Source organism: Squalius cephalus (assembly GCF_949319135.1).
Source record: "Squalius cephalus genome assembly, chromosome: 21".
In the NCBI taxonomy this organism is placed as follows: Eukaryota; Metazoa; Chordata; class Actinopteri; order Cypriniformes; family Leuciscidae; genus Squalius; species Squalius cephalus.
Genome location: NC_137142.1, coordinates 21,906,135 through 21,926,131, shown reverse-complemented (window position 1 = coordinate 21,926,131; position 19,997 = coordinate 21,906,135). Strand labels below are relative to the sequence as shown.

General features: G+C 39.0%; 1 protein-coding gene across 3 annotated transcripts in view; it reads right to left on the bottom strand.

The window, feature by feature from the left end:
* Positions 1-19,601, bottom strand: part of LOC307149128 (uncharacterized protein) — a 102,927-nt gene extending 83,326 nt beyond the window's left edge. For all 3 annotated transcript variants that reach the window (XR_013819524.1, XR_013819525.1, XM_079855216.1), the window contains exons 1-3: positions 19,423-19,601; positions 8,091-8,226; positions 7,339-7,366 (exon numbers count right to left, since the gene is read on the bottom strand). The gene's annotated coding sequence lies outside the window, so the exon portion shown is untranslated. The remainder of the gene's footprint in view (positions 1-7,338; positions 7,367-8,090; positions 8,227-19,422) is intronic.
* Between the last annotated feature and the right edge of the window lie 396 nt (positions 19,602-19,997).

Here is a 19,997-nt window from a genome sequence, read left to right as displayed (position 1 = left end):
ACCTTATTCACAGCAGCGCCAACTTTGATTTTTAACGGGGTTGTGAGCGATAGACATACATTTCTTCAGTTATTTAATGTGTTTTTGGATTGTTCTGATGACGAAACACAGCAAAAATATCTTTCCAAGGAATTTCAGTAGGCAAAAAAACTCCCGACAATATGAGCTGTGTAAAATTATAACAAGTGATCTAGAAGCTTTATACAGCTTTTTACATTGGAGGCCATTGAAAATGTGGCAAGTCTATCACTCACAGCCTCACTTTCATACCTGTCATGGCGCTGCTGTGAATAAGGTCTATGAGAAGGACAATACAAGACAAGGACTACGAGAAAGGCGCCGTCTGGGAGAAAGAAAAAAAGGTATCGAATCGAATTAAGGGGAGCAGATGAGCATTTGTGCAGCTTGCGTCTCTTCTCTGAGGTGATATCAAACGCGGTTTAATGAAAGTTAAGTAGTTTCTGTGGAGTGCACAGGCCGGAACAGATGAGATCAGGGTGCGGAAACTGTCAGTGCCATTGTTGTGGGTGCACACCGTCCCCCTGTGTGAAAAAAGAAAAAGGAAAAAAAAGAAAGAATTGTATGCAGTGTAGATACAAACCACCCACTGTATGCGCCATGTTGACTCATAAAAAAGATGGGGAGTTTTTTTCTTTCCCGCTCCTGCCTTTTTTCTACACTTGGCATGGTCGTTTTGCAAATACATCATTGTAATTTGAAAGTGGCAAGAGGAGATTTACGACAGAATAAGTGGCCTTTTCTGCTGGAATTTATAACGTAGTGGAAAGTGAGCATGTGCGGTTGGGAAGAAGGAGCAGAGAGGATGCCGTTAAGGGTGTTTGAATATGTGGAGTGTTAGAAACACTGAATTGTCTCTGCACCTCTTTGATACGAGAGGATTCTGCTCTCTTCAATCACATCCTTTGCAGACAAAAACAGACAGATTCCTAAAATCTTTCCTCCCACCTTTTGTTCCTTACTGCTGTCTTTTCTTCCCCTGTAGATGCTTTAAAGAGACATCATTTCCTCTCTGAATACATCTCTCCCACCTCTAGCCAACACAATGTCCTAACCAGACCTGACACAAAGCAAAAAGCTCTAAATGAGAGTTTTATTCTGAACAGCCATGACCCTGACAAGTGGCAGGTCGCACATAGATGCCGTAACTGCTACAGGGTTTTAAAAAGAATATTTCTCAATTAACATCTTCTATATATTAAATAATTTTATATTATACTGCAGTTATTAATAATTGCTCTATATTCTGAAATAATATATTTTATAGCATACTGTACACTAAAAGTGTGGGGTTGGAAAGATTTTATAATGTTTTTGAAAGAAGTATCTTATGTTCTGCAAAGACTGCATTTTTTTAATCTAATGTGAAGACAGTAAAAACAGTGAAATATTATTACAAATCATATATATTTTAAAATGTAATTTATTTGTGTGATGTCAATTTCGAATCTGCTGCTGGTGTTCAAGAAACATTTTTTATTATTATCAGTGCTATGTTGCTTAATATTTTTGTAGATTGCATTTTTTCAGCTTTTTTTTATGAATTGAAAGTTCAAAAGAACAGCATTTATTTGGATTAGAAAACTTTTGTAACATTATAAATGTCTTTAATGTCACTTTTGCTCAATTTAGTTGCTGAATAAAAGTGTAGTTTCTTTAAAACAAAACAAAGCAAAACTTACTGATCCCAGACTTTTAAACAGTAATGTATTGCTGGCAAAATCGTCCAACATGTCACCCTGGATAGCCCCGCCCACTGTGAAATCTCATTTGTCCAAATGCTTGTTCCATATAACTATCCACCTTTTTCCTGACGCGCATACTGTGTTTTAGATTCAGGAGAATAACGTAACGCTTGGTATTTTAATGTGACATGTTATAACAAGAATATCTATGGCAAGAGCTGTTTTCAGTCGCTGCATTCTTTTCCGCTTGTTCTTTCTTTTTTTTTTCTCTCTCTCTTTGTATTCTGCTGTAACAGCATGAAAAAGACAACAAATACAGACTACATTTGTGGTCTGTTCTCCCGATTCATTTTATGATATATCTCATGAATTATTCAAAGGAATGCACTAAGAATATCTAGTTTTTCTCACTAAATCCTCACGTCTCTTCCCAGGTTTTTTTTTTTTTTTTTTTTTTACACAGATGCTTTGAAATGTAATTGTTTCCCTTTTTCACTTCTAATCCCTATTAGCAGTGTTTACTGGAATATTTCTAAAGCAGTTAATACTTATTGTCTGTCACATTATCACTCAATGTTCCAGTTAATGAACATTTTGGATTAAGTTACAAAACATACGTATATTACTTCAGTGAAATTTCACACGTCTGCAATATTGCTGCAGAAATAATTGATCTTTTGGGGTTATACATAGTCTGTTGTGGTACTTTGTTAATGCTTTTCCACTTTTAAATTTCCTTTTAATGTTCATCTCAACTTTATGTCGAGATTTAAAATCGCAAACTTCCACCCAGTCAACCAACTGCCAGTGAGATGAATGGTAATAATAGCTTTCTCCAGGTAAAATAAACCTCCTTGGTGTGAACACACAAAACGTCTGGTGGAAGAGAAAGGCAAACAGCTTTCACATTAATTAGATAAATGACAACCAAAACAGAACTGCTGGTTAAAAGTACAGTGAACTAATGGTGAATAAAAGTAGGATAGAGAAGAGGCAATGAGAAGGGCAGTAAGGTGAGCTGATACAGTCTCTGGTCAGTCACGTGTTGGTGCGGGAGAGGAAGAGTGAGTCACAGTGTGATGTGGCACCTGGGTGCACTAATTAATGCACAGTTCCAGTGGCTGAACATTTAACCTCCTCTTGCATGTATCACCCAGTGGCTCCTCTCACTTCCACAACAATAAACACAAACAAACCATTAGAGACGGTCAGTGGCTCAGGCACTCACCATACGCAGTTTCTTTACAACAAGGGACCTTAGCATGAAATGATCATAACACACATCCCATAACTCCAGCATGAATTTTTTTTCACGGGTGGATTGCAGATGCTTAAAAAATCCACATAATATAGCAGGGTGATCTTATTCAGAGCTGGCTTTAAATAAACAATCGGGGAACAGCAATAAACGGGAATATGATGTTTGAAGGCCGGTTACACAAGTGCTTTTCCTGTCACCCTAAAGCGCTCTATCAAGTAGGTCAAAGGTCAACTGAAAGGCATGACAGGAAAAGAGAAAATAGCACTGAGATGTTCTCATTTTGAAAAGAGGCTCAGAGATGCAGAGGTCGCCCCGGGGCGAGGCTGTGGCTTTCTGATCTGCCTTGTGACTGGTGCTGAAGCCTTTCACATGATTCAACCCCAGCCTAACCTTGTCATCATTAAGGTCAGGGTTATTTATCTGTTCATTTCTCCAACACAGAAACAGCCGGGCATCACAGAGAGGTCATGTGTGGTCATAGACCCTGTGAGGAAATTATGAAACATGGAGATAATGCGAATCATTCTTTTTGAATGGCTACACAGAGTTAATGGACATCTAAATCGCTCAGTGTTTAAACTGATTTTTTTTTTAACATATCGTAAACATCAAATGACTTGAAATCAAATTCATAAATAACTGATGCCATCATTTACATTAACATAATTTATTCCTGAGTACTGGTACAAATCAGGCTACAGAACAAAAAATGTTGTATGTGAAGGAATTAACTTCACTTCATCATTGATACAAAATCAATGTGCCATAAATACTGACAAATTTAGCATTCACTTGAATGAATCACAATCATCTTTTTCAACCTAGCGTATTTTCCGCTGTATGTGTATGTGATTTCGCTTGGGTGTAATTTGGCGATCTTCATAATATCCGCTTCGATCTTTTCCTGTCATCTTTGCCTCGGTTGTCTGCATGGGTGTTTGCCATCCACCATAAAGTGGACGGTGCCTTGTGCCGCTCATGGGACGTGCGCATACCACTAAAGACACCTTTTCCGCATTTTGTATCATTACAGCAGTGGTCAAAGAGTGACACACCAGCAATCCAGCACAGCATTATTTAGACAATAATACAGCGCAATCAACTTGAATCACAATGAGTGAATTAATTGAGATTGTCTAAATAGGCTATCCCAAATAAATTCTTTACAATTTGCATAAAATAGTTAATTTCCAAAGGATCATGTCACACTGAAGACTAGAGTAATGGCTGCTGAAAATTCAGCTTTGCCATTACAGGGATACATTACTTTTTAAAATATATTGAATAGAAAACAGTTGTTTTAAATTAACAACTATATATTTAATATGACCAATTTCACTGCATTTTTATCAAATAAATGCCGCCTTAAGAGACAAAAACATGAAAGAAAAAAAAATCCTACCACTGATATAGGGCAAAAGAAACATCAGTGTTGTAATATGGTATATCAAACTGTTATCCCTGATAATGATCTATTCTAATGAGAAGACACTCTTACTAATGTCATTGCTCTGAGTTCAGCTCCACTGCTTTACATTAGGCTTGATCCTCAAGCATAATAATCCTGTCTTGCTCTTAAAAATCTAAAACACACAAACTGCCAAAGTCATTTGAAAAAAAGAAAAAACCTTAATTAAGTTCATCTGTGCAAACATTAACCTTGTAAGAGGCTAAAGAGAAGGAAGAATGAAAGAAAGTGTATGTGTGAGAGAGAGAAATTCTATGGATGGAGAGAGATCGGGGGAAGGTTAATGAAGGAGGGCGAAGTTGTGTTTGCTTAGACCTTTGCGACGGAGACGGAGGAGGGGGGCAAAGGATATCTTTCACGGAGAACCGCACACACGTCCCTCGGTTTTACCCGAAGTACTGCACAAACAGGATCCAAATGACAAGGTGACACTGGGAATACACTACTACGTGACCGCCGCTGGAATTGCCTTCATCCGTTTAAGATGACTACAGCCACTGTGGACACTGTTGCGCCATTAGAGAGATCTGGAGAATAAGCCACGGAGATAGCAGAGATTATCACGGCCTGTGTGTTCAAAGACCTCCCAAGGGCACAATGACAAGCCACACCGCTGAGACTACAACACGAAGAAATCTGATGATGCATTATTAAACTGCTCATCGTTATGTTACTGCTGTTCCTAAATTGTGCAACATTTAAAGGAGTAGTTCACACACACACACTATGAAATGTTCCTGCTGTTTTTTGGGGGTTTTTTGCCATGAAAAGAAAGTAGAAAAGGATCAAGGTCTGTCAAATTCAAACTCAAAAAAGAAAGAAAGAAAAAAAAAAAGACAAGAAAAGCACCTCTACACTCTATGAGTTGTGAAATTACCTTTTTATTTTATTTTTAATGGGGAACTGTGCCTACTGCGGATGTAATATTTAAATTTTGATGAGTTCAACATAATTTTCATTCTGCTTATTTGTTTCTTTTACCTGTCCATTTGGTCTTTGGTCCACCAAAAGTAAAATGTATACTGCATTACCATCTGCTCCTTCTCTCTCCTTGTTAAGGTAAAATGAACGAATGAACGAATGAACGAACAAACTCATTTTATGTAAGGAAACTTGTATGTCTATGGGCGGGTTCACACTTTAATTAGTCTCAACAATAAAAGCAGCAGCAGAAGTCTTTTCAGTGTTTGATGTGTCAGGAAACTTCTTAAATTACATTAAACAACACCGTTCAATGTGAGTGTCAGAAAGGTCAACGACCACTAGGCATTGTACATGTGTTTATGTAAATGTTTTACATTTTTATGCATGTGGATTTTATTCAAAGCATCTTAAAGGCTTTTGGTGTGGATCAAGTTCGGTTCCACATCAGCAAACTGCACTCGAGTCCACATGAAAAGGTGTTCTGGGGTATGGTTCATCTCACCTTTAGTACGGTTCACAATTGAAGAAAAAAAAGCCTTGCAGTGCATTTAAGGTATATGTTTTATCATTTCATGTGCTTCCTAGGAATCAAAACAATGACCTTTGCATTGCCAATTGAGCTACACTGTAGCAGCACATAACATATGTTGTAATATGCTAACAAGAAGAAAGCTTTGACTGGATGTTTTGAGGGCCCAGCAGAGCATGTGATGTACCCTGTTTGACAGCCCAAAGCTCCTTTTATGGGTTTTGGCCATTTTGGCTGTTGTGAGACAGTTAAGATGATATGTTATGTCTCCCGGCAGAGCCACCTTTGGCTGAGCAAGATCTGAGCTAGCCAGGACCACACGGGAGATGACATTTCCATGTCTGTTTAGATAGAGGTGTGGTAGACACGTGTCTCTCTACCTGATCGAACTGATAGACAGAAATATATTCATGACTTTCTGCCCTGCTGTTTTCTGTAACAGAATTTGATTTTTACAGCCCTCCAATTAAGAAATGATTACATATTTATTTGAACCCCTCCTGACAAAGATGATTATTTAATTTGGCGGATGAATATATTAACTGTGCATTGATCAACTCTGCTCTCTAGTGCACCGTGGAGAAACATTACCCTTCTTGGCGAGCTTTTCAACTACCATGGCCTTCATACCAACACACACAAACACACACATGGACTGTCACTGTAAAGCCAGCGGTGCAGGGGTTAACGCTGCTGAGAGCTTTTGCCCAGTGGATTGTTTATCGACTGAAAGAGAAGGTCTTCTTTCTCTGGGCCAGTTAAGTCAGCCTCCCTTTTGTTTGACGCTGCCCATTTGAGGAAAGCTTATCCCTGACCTTCTGCCGCCGAGACTGATGACAAGGACAACGCGCACTAACCTTGACATTCAGTGGGCTAAATGGCTTTTTCCACTAGCAGTCAGCAAACCAGAAGACAGGCAGCAAGAGGCCAAAAACTAATGAATCTATACCAGAAAAAAAAAAAAAAACTTAGCAAAGCCACATTCTTTAAAGGAGCAGTTTTTACAAAAGAAGTGACACGTATACACTACGTGCATATGTCTCTGCCCAGTTAGGTGAATCAGTACACGCCAGTAGGGGAAAAAAGTCTATGGAAAAGGGGTTAACAACATCAGTGACTGTATTAGAGACAGTGGAACATTTGCATAGAAATGCACTTTTATACATTCAAAATTTGTGCTCCATTGCATTTAAACAAATTGGGCCATACAGCATGTTGTTAGATCATGATTACAAAAAGAGGGATCAAAACGGTACAAAAATGACACACATTAAAACATACCAGAATGGAGACAAACCGAATGCGAGCTTGATAAAGCAATGACTAACAATGGTAAAACAATGGTTAACAATATCCAACAACATCAATTAATCAACTGTTAAAACAGCATAGACATGCTTTAAGAAAATACAGTACCATTCAAAACTTATGGTAAAAAGTCTCTTATACTCACCCAGGCTGCATTTATTTGATCATGAATACTGTAAAAACAGTAATATTGTGAAATATTATTACAATTTAAAATAACTGTTTTCTATTTTAATATATTTATAAAGTGTAATTTTTTTCCAAGTGATTGAAAAATATCAATATAGTTAATATCAATGTTGAAAACAGTGTTTGTTGAACATTTTTTATTTTTGTTGAATTTTTGATGAATCCTTTGATGAACATAAAGTTCAAAAGAACAGCATTTATTTTAAATAATACTTTTGTAACGCGTGACGTGTTTTGGCCAATTTAAATGCATCCTTTTATTGCATCCTTGCTAAATAAAAGTATTAATAATAATAAAAAATATATAAAAAAAAACCCTTACTAACCACAAACTTTTGAACAGTTGTGTAAATCGGTAAAATGAGCTTTTATGCTAAATCTAAGCAGGTATGATGTCATTGTCAGTCAAAATAATGCATTATGGGACTGTATTGCATAAGGTAGTTAGCTAAACAAACTGTAACCAAACCAGTGCCCAGATACACAAACATGAGTCCACACACACGTACTTGTGCGCACAAACCCACACCCACACACAAACAAACAACTAATGCAGTAAACACCCCCAACCCAAAGTCACAGGGAAAGACTATCTCGGGGGGAGTTTTCAGGAGAGCTCTGCTTTATGACTGCTGTTGTCAGAGCACTTAGCGCCATGTCCTTTGTTTCTAATGAGATAAGACAGTGTCAGATGGATACAGTACTAACCTTTCTGCTTGTTTACAGTGCAGAAGAACAGGATGGGGGGGTGACCTCTCTAAAGTTTATGGTCCAGCTTGCCAGACAGCTCTGTTTCTAATGAGAGGCCTTGTGGGAGCGTGTCACAGCGCCTCTGCTTGGCAGACTGAGAGTGTTCACAAACAGGAGAGAGAGAGAGAGAGAGAGAGATGGCTGTTTTGCTCTATAGGCAAACACAAACACTTAAGATTTAAATCTTTAATTATGGGGTGGTGTGTCAATGTAATGCACTCATTTAGTTGAATTAATATTAATAACAATTGCAATAAAAAAACAAAACAACTTAATTAATTGAATCAGTTTATCCAACTACTTTTTAACTTTGACACAACATGTAAAAACAAGCCACTTATGTTGCGAGAAGCTGAAAAAAGTGAGACACAACTTTTATACTTTCTATTCATCTGAGAATTGAAGACAAAAAGGAGAAAAAAATATGTTTTTAACATTGACAATAATAGAAAATGTTTCTTGAGCAAATCATCACATTACACTGATTTCTGAAGGATCATGTGACACTGAAGACTGGAGTAATGAAATAAGCATATATATATCAAATATACGTGTGTGTGTGTGTGTCTGTGTATTTTTTAATTATAATCATATTTGTTATTAAATATTGTATATCCAATCATTTACTCTTCTGCCATAAATAAATCAAATAAAAAATATTCAATTTAAACTGATAAAGCACCTTTTGCAAGATCAAGGTCTTTCTACGGAGAAAATGAAATGTAATGAAAATAATGTAACGTGTTTAAATTGACATATGTAAGTACACTCACCTAAAGGATTATTAGGAACACCTGTTCAATTTCTCATTAATGCAATTATCTAATCAACCAATCACATGGCAGTTGCTTCAATGCATTTAGGGGTGTGGTCCTGGTCAAGACAATCTCCTGAACTCCAAACTGAATGTCAGAATGGGAAAGAAAGGTGATTTAAGCAATTTTGAGCGTGGCATGGTTGTTGGTGCCAGGCGGGCCGGTCTGAGAATTTCACAATCTGCTCAGTTACTGGATTTTCACGCACAACCATTTCTAGGGTTTACAAAGAATGGTGTGAAAAGGGAAAAACATCCAGTATGTGGCAGTCCTGTGGGCGAAAATGCCTTGTTGATGCTAGAGGTCAGAGGAGAATGGGCAGACTGATTCAAGCTGATAGAAGAGCAACTTTGACTGAAATAACCACTCGTTACAACCGAGGTATGCAGCAAAGCATTTGTGAAGCCACAACACGCACAACCTTGAGGCGGATGGGCTACAACAGCAGAACACCCCACCGGGTACCACTCATCTCCACTACAAATAGGAAAAAGAGGCTACAATTTGCACGAGCTCACCAAAATTGGACAGTTGAAGACTGGAAAAATGTTGCCTGGTCTGATGAGTCTCGATTTCTGTTGAGACATTCAGATGGTAGAGTCAGAATTTGGCATAAACAGAATGAGAACATGGATCCATCATGCCTTGTTACCACTGTGCAGGCTGGTGGTGGTGGTGTAATGGTGTGGGGGATGTTTTCTTGGCACACTTTAGGCCCCTTAGTGCCAATTGGGCATCGTTTAAATGCCACGGCCTACCTGAGCATTGTTTCTGACCATGTCCATCCCTTTATGACCACCATGTACCCATCCTCTGATGGCTACTTCCAGCAGGATAATGCACCATGTCACAAAGCTCGAATCATTTCAAATTGGTTTCTTGAACATGACAATGAGTTCACTGTACTAAAATGGCCCCCACAGTCACCAGATCTCAACCCAATAGAGCATCTTTGGGATGTGGTGGAACGGGAGCTTCGTGCCATGGATGTGCATCCCACAAATCTCCATCAACTGCAAGATGCTATCCTATCAATATGGGCCAACATTTCTAAAGAATGCTTTCAGCACCTTGTTGAATCAATGTCACGTTGAATTAAGGCAGTTCTGAAGGCGAAAGGGGGTCAAACACAGTATTAGTATGGTGTTCCTAATAATCCTTTAGGTGAGTGTATATGCCATTAATTTGATTAATGAATCATCATAACATTTGATTAATTAATCTTAGTACTTTAAGTAGGTTTACAACCCTAAATGTGGAAGGAAAAATAAATAAACTTTATTTTTTATGGTCACCTGTGAAGAAAGACATTCATAAGAAAGATGTTAACAACTTCCAGAATTTTTTTTTTTAAAGAAATCTGGAAATCATACCAGACAACATAATCTGGTTTTGATACAGTGAGGTTTACTGTCACTCCTCAGCCAGCCTGCCACCCATGAAGGTGTCTGACCTTTGACCGTGGCGTTGTAGAGGGCTGATAGATAGAACAGAGATCAGCTTGCGGTGAGGCAGAAGAAGACAGGGCTCTGGCAAGAGCAGAAGCAAACTGAGGCAAAATAAACACTCTCTCATATCCCTCTTCTCCTCTACTGTAACTTAATCAAGTTGCAGACCGTATGTGTATCTTTTTTTGGCAGTGTGTCTCTGTTCTATATCCGAGAGAGGCTGGGATGTCAGGGGCCAGTCTCCTCTCTTTATGAGGCCACGCTGCTGCAGCCCTTCTGCACTCCAGCCCAACAGGACATCTGCTGCACTCTCCCAAATACATCATCCTGTCCGCCAGCCGCTCCCAGGACACCACCCCCCCTCCCCTCCCCTCCCGCTCGCCTCGCTCTCTTTCTCCTAGCACAAGGTGGGGGAAAGAGGGGGGCCAGATGTGTAGACAGAGAGTCCTTGTCCAGCAGAGGTCAATGGATCTAACAGAGCTACTTTCTGTAAGGAGCTGAAAGCCTTCTACTGCAGCTCTCCATCTCGCCACTGTCATGGGACGCCCGAGCGGAACGCTGAGTCAACCTTTCTACAGGCTGCGAAACAGTTTAGAGTGGTGGATGAAATTAAGATCACAACCTGCATCCTCCCTCGCTTGTCTCAAGGTTTTAAGGGTGGTTAACGCCAGACCTCAGGTCCACCTCCCCTGCCAAGGAGTTCATCCACACTCCCCGATTCAGGATGGGAATGACACATGTATGCCATTGCGCGAGAATCTGGAGTGGTTTATGCTGTTTCAAAGCTGCCGCTTTCAGTAATTTGTGGACGTGTGACGAGTGAAAGGGTTAAACAATCACCTTAATGTAATCTTGTTTACTGCTCTGCCGCATGAGTAAATTATTTCACACGGGCTCCGGCCCACTCAACATATAAAAGCTGCCTTATCACTGACACGGCCATTTGCGGTGGCTTTACTGTGCAAAAATTATGAGTCATACTTTTACAGGGCTCTCCAGTTTTGACGGCCTTTTTAATCCCTGAACTCTGCTGAACTGTACATTTCCTTAATTGCGGCGCAGCTTGTAACCTCTGTAATTGGCCTTCCTCCTTTACCTCTGCTTTGAGATGTCTAGACAGAAAGGATATAAAAAAAAAGTTGAGGTGAAATGCAAGAATAGAGATGGACGGAGCGAGGGAGGAAAAACAGAGAAGGATGGATTAAATTTAGAGAACACTTCTCTTGCCCAAACATAATGAGCTGCTAGGGAAGAGGTATTATTTTAAGGGAAGAATAAAGGGAAAGGCTTAGTGCGATTAGGCTCCTCCTACTTTAATGTGATTTGGTTGTTGACACCTGGATTGATTTATTGACCTGGACAGTGAGGTTCACACATTGAAATCAAATACTGCTGTTCAGCTTGTAGCCCTAAAATTTGGACAATAATTAGCATTTTAGCTATATGTTCTAATGCATGTTTAGAATAGTGGTTCTCGATTTATGAGTAAAAAAGTATGTGGTTAATAAATTATAAACAGTCATTTCTCAAATGTGAACAGGGCCGCTGATAAGGGGGGATCAGGGGGGACGGGGGAAAGTTTTGGAATGGTTAGAACGATTCCAGGGGCCATGATCACATAGGGGACCCGATCTGTATTTATTCTCATGTAACAACTTACTTTTTAGAGCATAAAACATATAAAAAACAGGAAAATCTGTTATATAATATTCACCATAGACCTTATTTTACTCACATATTGCACATTTCAATTCTAAAATCCCATTACAAAATCCAGAGGGAATCAGTGGTGGATTAGCCCTCCAAGTTGGCCTACAAATTGACGTCATGACTGAACAGCTTTAAAAGCTTAAATATTTATATACAATGCTTTTATAATGAAAAATGTTACTTTTAACAGCTAAGTCAGCCTTAATGTAAGGCCCGGTTGTACTATATAACAAAAAGGAAAAAAAATGCCAAAATCATATGCTCTCAATCAAATCCATTAGGTAAATACGCACATACAAACTCAAATATCCTCAGTTCCTTTAAATGTAATAATGCTCCACATATAGTCTCCTGATGTTTTTCTTTCTCTCTGGCAATGGAGTTTCTGCTAAGGGTTAGATGTGTACATGACATAAACCAGTGGCTGGGCCTGCTCTTTGACAAGGCCAGCAGTGTGTTTACCTAGTCATATTGAATCCACACACTGGCCAGAGGAGGGTCAGCAGGAGGCCAGCACATCCCACCCCACAGTCCTGCTATTCATCCCTGTCACTTATGGACAGGCCACACCCCTCACTCTGTCCTTCCTCTCTTTCCCAACTCTTTTATGTGGAGATGGTAAGTAGAGGTCTTTTTAAACTGAACACTCCCAAGTTTAGACCACAAATAAATCAGACACATATATCAGTGATGAATTAAAATTTCTTGGGAAGAGCTTCATTAGCTCTGTGTAATGAGTGAACAACCTAAACTTTTAAAATGTCTTTTACAAATACACAAGCTGAGTTTATATCACCAGACTGTGTGTGGAAATGTTTACATCATCTGTGTGCAAGTATGCAGTTTCAGTTGTGGCCGTCACGGTGGAACAGACTGCCCTCTCAGTGTCAGGTGGGTTGAGATGGTGTTGACCATGACCTTGTGAGAAATGCCACTCTGGTTGGTCTGTTCACTAACTAACTAACTAACTAACTAACTAACTAACTAACTAACTAACTAACTAACTAACTAACTAACTAACTAACTAACTAACTAACTAACTAACTAACTAACTAACTAACTGTCTGTCTGTCTAATCTCTAATCTTAACATGTTGAGTGTTTAGAGGTTGAACTAGTCTCTAGAGACTAATGGACTGGAGATCATTCTTAAGTGCTTAATGAAGACATATTTACTTCTGACATGAAATTCATTAAAGTGTTAATGTTTAAATTACAGACCAATTTGACTGTCACTCAGTGTGACACTTATTACTTCAATTACAGCAACAATAATAATACTAACAATGACAATATATATATATATATATATATATATATATATATATATATATAAAATTGTCATTGTTAGTATTATTATAGTATATATATATATATATATATATATATATATATATATATATATATATATATATATACACACACACAAACAAAAATAGCAACAGAAATGTAATAATAATAATAATAATAATGATTATTATTATTATTATTTCCAACAATATATGGATATAATAAATATTATAAATTATTTATATCTGGTATTTTTGGTCACCATAAATCAGTATTCACTCACAGTTTAGTGTAGTTTCATACTGACCGTTACTCTCATGACAACCTAAACAGTAATTACCCCTCTCTCTGCATGTATAAATCAGAAGCCTGAACCTGGCAGCCCCCGGTGCACATTAATGGCCTTTCTTCAAGTCCTGTCTCTCTGACAATAGAGCATCACTGAAACGCCTGTCGTCCAAACAAAGAGCCTTCTCTCCCAGACACCGGGGTCATGCTCTGTAGTGATGAACCTCGCTGTCACGTGAATACAATGTGATTCCCCCATGTGAATAACAGAATACCAGAGAAAGACAAAGGGAAAGAGAGAGCTGGATGTGTGATGCTATTTTGTGTTGCTGTCAATGACTATGGATCAAAAGAGCATATCTGCGGAATTATAACACTGCATGTACTAGAATGCTGTCATTATAATCAGCAAAGTTGTCTACACTGAAAGCGAGTGAACAGCCAGCATTGTTTATTATAATGGGAGCACTCTAGTTTGTCTCGCTTGCAGTGTAGCTGGGGTGTAAGCGGTGAGAACTCTGCATGTCCTTGGTCCTGTACTGTCTCTGGCTGAGATTTATGATCGTCTGGTCTGCTGCTGCATGCACTTGGTTCTGATAATTAAAGGGGTCATTATTAGTTAGCTGCGTATGCAGAGCAGGGCAGCGTGAAAGGTCAGGAGGAGGCACCGAGAACCACAGCCATTCCTCACCTCTCCCAGTAGAAACGCGGTCACCTCACCCATAAACCATCTACACTGTCACTCTCTCCTCTGCCAGCTGAAACTGCACAAGTGTTTAAGGAAATCATTGTTTCAGTACAATGGTTGGAAAAGCTAGTGCTGTGAAAAATAAATAAATAAATAAATAAATAAACAAATAACAAACAAACAAACAAACACATAAACAAATAAATAATCAAATAAATAAATAAATGCAAAATTGGTCAAATTTGAAGTAATGTTATGATGCCTGGTTATTGTGCTGTTACAGGAAAAAACTAAAATAATAGACTTAATTTTAAGTTTCACACAAAACTACTGTCAATTATATATATTAAAAAATTGACAGTAGTTTTGTAGTATATATATATATATATATATATATATATTATACAGTAGTATATATATATATTATATATTATATACAGTAGTATATATATATATTATACATACATACATACATACATTATATACATACATATATATATATATATATATATATATATATATATATATATATATATATATATATATTTTTTTTTTTTTTTTTTTTTTTTCATGGGACACTGTTGTTCTGCTCCCTTCAACACACATCTACCTACTACAAGAATGTGGGCATTTTGATCTCCGTTAAACTTTCTCACAGACAGTAAAATATCAAATCACAACGACACAATTTGCCCATTGTCATTTGTTTTGCCAGTTGTCACTGACAAGAAAAACAAAAGCATGTAATATTGGAAAAATCCATCAAGCCATGAATATAGCATGAAGAGCCAGCATATTTTCTATGTGCATTATCTATGACACAAAGGCTGCAAGGAGATGCAACCCCAGGGCTCTGAGATCCGTCTCTCTCCATCCAGCCGGCAGCAGAACCCAACCCTCTGCCCGCCAGCCTGCACACAATCATAATCACCATAATAACAATAATAATAAAGTAAAGGCATACCGGGCTGGCAGCAGTCTTAGCACACCTCAATCAAATTACACGGATGCACGAGGAACATGTCACCCTTGGATTTTTCATTTGCATAAAACAATTACCCCACGGACAGTGGGTTCAATGTCGTCTAGACTACATGCTTCAGATGGTGTCATCAGCCCCAGACACAGTAGACTGCCTATAAATTAGCAATGAGCTGAGCATAGCCAAGATGCATTATAGTGCTTATAAACCCTGAGAATTTATTTAAATAGATAACACATATGCAAATCTCCCTGGCTGGCATGGCAACGATCTTGATAGTGGGGCTCCATATGTGCAAAGAGGGCAGCTGGGAGCGGTGGGCTAAAATGAACCCTGACACCTTATTAGTGTATACACTGGACACTCATTAACTTCCACTGACCTGACCCGGCAAAGCTCTGCCTTCTTTTAAACCATAACATGCTGGTATGAAAGCAATACCAGTGTTTTGTTGAAAATGCTTCCCTTATAATGACTTTCTATGCTGAGTGATTGAGGCCTTGAAGCTGCGTTCTCACTGGGACAGCATTTAGTACTGACAGCCAAAGAGTGATAAAACATGGAAACAATTAACTTAGCAGAACAGGACTGGACTTGCTACTGCCAATACATACATGACATGCTGCTGTGAGCAAGCAAGACATGCTGCTGCAGTACAACATAGCGTACATTTATTACCCGTAGCAGATCTATACAGGTGGAGCTGGGGAAGGGAGAGGGTTTCTGAAAGCATGCTGCACTGTTAAGGTAAATGCTTAAGGTAATTTACTGTTAAGGTAAATGTAAATGCTTTATTTGAAGGTTAAACAGCAAGCTCATTGGCTACCGATACAGCAGGAACCAATCAGCTGTGCCCTAAAGAGAATTATATGATTGCAAGCGTTTGAGCTAAGGACCTATTAGCCTGCGCCATCTAGAGTTTCATTACATAACTTTGTATGTCTTTGAAATTGCATTTCACATTATATTTAGCTAAAAATAGTAAAAATATATGTATTTTTGTATTCCTTGTGATTTCGTCTTTGCTAACAGCTCAAGCTAACAGCAACTCCTGCTAGCTTAGCATAACGTTAACTGGATAAAAGAAAGCTAAAACAAGATACCGTGATAACGTGACATTTTTAATAAGGTATTGAGGAAGGGAGATAGGCTCTTGTGTGACACAGATAACTGTTAATGACTCTGGTTCTGTAGGTATGTGAATTATTGGGTCACGATTAAGCTGAAATGTACATTATTAAATATAACAACTACTGAAGAACTTCTCAACTGTTATAGATCTTCTCATTTCTTTCTCTCTCTTTCTGTCAATGGATTAGGAAGGGACTTTTATCTTAACACCTCCCCGTACAAACAATCACCACCATCACGATTCCCTTAATCAATACACAGAATGTAGAGGATGAAAAAGAGAGATTGGAGAAATCACATGGGAGAAACAGAATTTTCCTTTCATTTTTTTATTTAATCAGTGGTTTATATTTATTTATCTATGTATGTGTAAGGGAATCAGCTGTAGTTGAGTAAGTGAAGTTTGCTAAACAATGTATTTGGTGTAATTGTTTATTAAGAGCTGCAGATCATTTATTGAGCTGTGTGCCAACATGTGTTCGTGTGTTTGTTTACTTGGCCTTTTGGCCTCTTTATGTTGTTGCAGGGAAAAACGACATAGACATATTTGTCTGGCGGTCCACACAAAAGAGAATAGGCCCACTTACCCTTCCATTACTCCACTAAAAAGTGATGTACCAGTCCATTAAAAGAACTCTACGTCTTTGTTTTTCATTCTCTCTCATCCCTTCATTTTAGCAAAGTGCACGTGAAGCATCTGTGAACAATGCTTTCTTGAGCTTGTAAATGTCATTAGCAACGATTTGTGTTTTTTTTTTTTTGGTAGCATTTCTCAGAGCACCTCATAAACCACCCTCCACTTCCCCTCCCAAACCACTCCGGCCCCCATCCCTGCCGGTTGTCCTCGAAGAAGTTGAGCGTTACATCCGCCATCCAGAGATTTTACAGTGGATTCTTTATCTGTATAAACATAGCAGGTAATGGTGGCTGTTTATTGTATGACGTGCCCCCATGCTAACTTTTATGTCTTTATTGCTTGCATACCAGTTGCCTTGTTTATGTGTCTGTGTTCCCAGCCACTACCCTTGAACTTAACCCGCTGTCACCCTGGCCAGTTCCCCACCCCCCTCTGCGGGCTCCATCCGTGAGCCCTCCTTCCCCAAATCTCTCAACCCCCTCTCTTTTAGGGATTGTGAATGCCAGAGAGACAGAAAGAGAGAGAGAGATAAGTGGTGCACTGCAAATTTTGGGAGCCCCCCGTGATCCATAAGAGGAAGTCCAACTTATGTGGTGATGTAATGCATAGGCATTTGTATCAGGGTGAAATAGTATCACAGATGGAGACAGAGAGTGATATTATATGTGATATTCAACAGACATAAAATATTATAGTTATTATAGTGATATTATATAGACATAAAAGGTATAGGGAAGCAATTCTGTGATTCTTTAATAAAATTATTCTTAAAGTTTCATCTGCATCACCAGAATACAGCCAATTAATTGGTCTTAAAAGACTGATTTGTCTTTGCCCCTCTCTCATACAGATTGTTGAAAAGTCTAATTGAGACTGTTTTTTTAAATGGACAGATTCACAAAATATTTAATGAATCCACTTATTTTAGAATCTGCTAAGGAGTTTTTGTAATATCTATTACATTTACCTGTTCACCCTTCATTCATTCAAATATCCAGTAAAAATATGACTCTGATTAAATCATAAATTACATTATAGTTTGACAATAGTTTAACTACTTCCAATCATGGTTAGCTTGAATCTTAGAAAGCCACAGTTTCAAATGATTTTCCTCAACACTGCACCTTTCATATGGCTTTTATGCCAAGTAAAATCTCTCTAGATAGGCAAATTTAACAAAGACATAACGGGCACAGAATACTGTGAAGAGGCCCCCACATAGGGTTGGGGACCGTGGGGGTGTCCCGTACATCAGTGAGAGAGAGGAGCATCTGATGTCTTGGAGGTAGAAGGGTAATTAATACAAAGATGGGGAGTTATGTACTGAATATTCCAGTAGAGTGACAAGGCCTCCGTTGACAAGCTTTTGCTCACATGAAAAGAAAGAAACAAGCAGGGGAAGGGGGGAGCGAGAAAGAGAGAGAGAAAGAAACAGAACAACGTGACATCCCCCGGCCAGAGCTCGAGGATTAACGATGAAAAGAAACAAAAGGACAACAGTAAACAAAAGAGTAGAGGCTAAAGAGGGCTCCCCTGATTTCTCTTCCCTCTCAAGGAGTGAGAGAGGAAGACAGACGGAGGGAATGAGCAAGAGAGGAGCTCCTCTTTTGGGACGGACACGTATGGATCTATATGCATGCATACAGTGGCCTGGTATTGTGAATCAAGCAGAGCTAAATCAATGTCAGAGCTCAATCAATATTTAGTCCCATGTGTTCCTCATTGCTCTCCTGCACTTGGCCTCACCTTCCCCATGCTAACATCACCAGGACTTTCACATGTGGGTCAATACACACCAACGAGCCAAGGCCGAGCAGTAAATCCATTAACCTGCTGTGTTTTAGTTAGAAAGGGGAGAAAAAAAACTTCCGAGAGGTATAAACAAGGACAAGAAGAATGAATCAAGTCCAAACAGAGTATGCAGGTGTTGAATTTCAGTAAATACTGAGGCTATAGGGGAGTCTTTCAGTTAGGGAGACATATGTTGGCACCTAGCGCAGGAACTCTGGACACTGTCTGTGTCTGCTGGTTTGATTTGGTTTGGTCTGGGGGTTGTGTGAATTTAGATGTGTGGTATTAGGGAGTTGTTACCGCTACCCTTTAAAGTTATCTATGTTTACCAGCAGCATATGGGTTGGCCTGTCTCTCTTGCCTTGGGCTGTAGACACAACATCACTGCTTGTTAGTGACATCTGCTGGGAAGAGCTGGCTCTCTTGTCTTTCAACCCTTACTGAAGTGAGTCCAGCCCCTGTCAACGTACCCTCAACTCCCCCCAACTTCCCACCCCTATATGTCCCTTACCTGGGCGATGAGTAGACGCTCCTTCCTGCATGCACACAATGTCCTCTTTGCCTTGTTCTGTAACCTGTCCACCTGTCCTGTCTCCAAATCTCATACCAGGGTAAGGTAGAGGTGTCTGCATTCCTGGCACTTTCCCTTCTGTCCTGTCCAGACCCGTCCGATTCAGAAACAGTGCTAATGCACACAAGTATGCAAGAAGGCTAAGTATGCAAGAGAGCATATGTGAGGGTGTTCTGTCGTCATTAGAGGGCTACTATGTTTATCTTTAAACATGCACCTCATCTTGATTAATCTTGATCTTAAGAAGCACCAACATATTGTGTCATTTTTGAAGGATTTTTTTCTATGAAACAAACCCACTCACATACATTTACAAACAATTTCTACAAGTGCCAAGGTGCATTCAGCCATCTAATTTTTCACTTCCTATTTCCTGAACCTTGTTGTAGACAATATGTTAGCTTCTTCACTACACCTCCCACTGGATGCTAAATAAATTGTCATTATTTGATAGCAGCCTGTCCTCGGCAGTCATCTGAAAGGCAGCAGTCACTCAAACTGTCACTGCTATTGTT